A 1787-nucleotide genomic window follows, 5' to 3' on the forward strand; every position below is an offset into this window, starting at 1 on the left:
TTTCCTTCCTTCCTTCCTTCCTTCCTTCCTTCCTTCCTTCCTCTTGGATTCTCACTCTGTTGCACACTCACAGCCACCCCAGTGTTGACCTGCTGGGCTCCAATGATCCTTCCATCTCAGCCTTCCAAGTAGCCAGAGCTACAGGTGCGAGATACCACGCCCAGTTAATTTTTTAAATTTATTGTGGAGACGAGGTCTTGCCAAGTTGCCCAGGCTGGTGTTGAACCCGCAGGCTCGGGCAATTCACTCCTCAGCCTCAGAAAGTGCTGGTATTACAGGCTGAGCCACTGACCCCAGCCTGGGCGTTTTTTCATGTATCTGTTGGCTGCCCGTATGTCCTCTTTTGAGAAGTGTCTATTCATGTCCTCTGCCCATTTTAAAAAATAGGGCTGTTTGTCTTTTTCCTTTGACTTGAGTTCCCTCTAGATCCTGAATGTTAGGCCTTTGCCAGATATACAATTAGCAAATATTTTTTCCCACTCAGTGGGTTGTCTCCCCACTCTCTTGATGCAAAAGCTTTTCAGTTTGTTGAAGTCCCATTTGTCTATCTTGTATGGCTTACACTTTTAGGGATTTGGTCAAAAATCATTTGCCTAAGCCGGACTCCATGGCTCAGCCTGTAATCCCGTGCTTTGGGAGGCTGAGGTGAGCGGATTGCCTGAGCCCGCAGCTTCGAGACCCGCCTGGGCAACTTGGTGAGACTTCCTCTCTAGAACAAATAAAAAATTAGCCGGATGTGGTAGCACGCGCCTGTAGTTCCAGCTACTTGGAAGGCTGAGGCGGAAGGGTCGCCGGAGCCCACCCACTGCACTCCAGTCTGGGTGACAGAGTGAGACTCCAACTCAAAAACAAACAAACAAATAAATAAATAAATAAATTTTTATACCCAAACCATTAAAAAAAAGAAGGACAAAATCATGGACTTCTTAGCAAATTGGATGGCGTTAGAGACAATCATTCTTAGTGATCTATCCCAGAAACAAAGAACCAAATACCACATGTTCTCAGTCATAAGTGGGACCTGAACATTCATCACAGTGGCATAAGGGGGGGATCAGCAGTCGCTGGACACTGCCAGGGGAGGAGGGAGGAGGAGGGGCCCATAACAACACAAAGGGTACCTGGTCCTATACGGGGGAAGTGAGGACCAGTTGGAGGCCCAAACCTCATCTGCACATATGTTACTTATGTGCCTGATCCTGACTTGCACCTCGCATCTCTGTAATAAAATAAAGTAAAAAATAAATTTCCGGAATAATTTTAGTATAGTTTTAATGTTAATTTCTCTGATCACAAATGAGGTTACACATCTTTTTGTATATTTAAAACACCATTTCTATTTCCTGTGATTTATTGGTCTCTCATGCAAAACAGTGTAGCTGAAGGCGTAGTCAACGGTGGCAATCAAGCAAAAAAATGGTGTCATAGGATTTTTGACAAGGCCCCCTTGAGGAGTGATGATAGGAATGGAGAATTCAGGGATAGGAAACAGCGAGAAGTCTGTAGGGATAAGACCCCTACTACCAGGCTGGTTTTCAGTCGCTCTGAGTCCTTTGGAGTTCCATATCCATAGCCATAGTTGAGCAGGTCTGGGGTCCAGGAGTGGTAATCAAGGCAGATTCAATCTTAAGGAACAAGGTCAGAGCCACTAGCCGGGCTCGGTGGCTCAGCCTGTAATCCCGCGCCTTTGGGAGGCTGAGGTGAGTAGATTGCCTGAGCCCGCGGGTTCGAGACCCGCCTGGGCAGCGAGACCTCATCTCTACAATAAATCAAAAAATCAGCCGGGC

This window comes from Carlito syrichta, unplaced genomic scaffold (assembly GCF_000164805.1).
Source record: "Carlito syrichta isolate Samal-C Ts95f unplaced genomic scaffold, Tarsius_syrichta-2.0.1 Scaffold296499, whole genome shotgun sequence".
Taxonomy (NCBI): domain Eukaryota; kingdom Metazoa; phylum Chordata; class Mammalia; order Primates; family Tarsiidae; genus Carlito; species Carlito syrichta.